Below are 476 nucleotides of genomic sequence, written 5' to 3'. Positions count from 1 at the left end.
GATGAAAGTATTTCGAACTGTATATAGAAACAACACACTGTACCCCATGATAGTATTAATGTACACAGCTATGATTTAATAAAAAAGAAAGAATTATGCTAAATTTACTCTATAACAAAATCTGGATGACAGCACATCTATTTACAGCATGGTTTACTGAATATTTTAAGCAAACTTTTGAGATCTACTGCTCAGAAAAAATAATCCTTTCAAAATATTACTGCTTATTGACAGTGCACCTATTCTCCCAAGAGCTTTCATAGATATGTCCAGGGAGACTGATGTTTTCATGCCTTCCTATACAGTATCTATTCTGTAGCCCATGGATCAAGGAGTAATTTCTTTTTTTTTAATATATGTTTATTATTTAAAATTAGATTGTGTACTTTTTTCCCCTTCCGCCAAATTTATAAATTATCTTAAGGACAGTTGACATCTTTAATGAATCTTCTCGTCCCATATGTGGTGTTTTCCCA

Source organism: Otolemur garnettii, unplaced genomic scaffold (assembly GCF_000181295.1).
Source record: "Otolemur garnettii isolate 467f Iridium unplaced genomic scaffold, OtoGar3 scaffold00025, whole genome shotgun sequence".
Taxonomy (NCBI): Eukaryota; Metazoa; Chordata; class Mammalia; order Primates; family Galagidae; genus Otolemur; species Otolemur garnettii.
The sequence above is the reverse complement of the archived record's forward strand: the minus strand, read 5'-3'. Positions refer to the sequence as shown.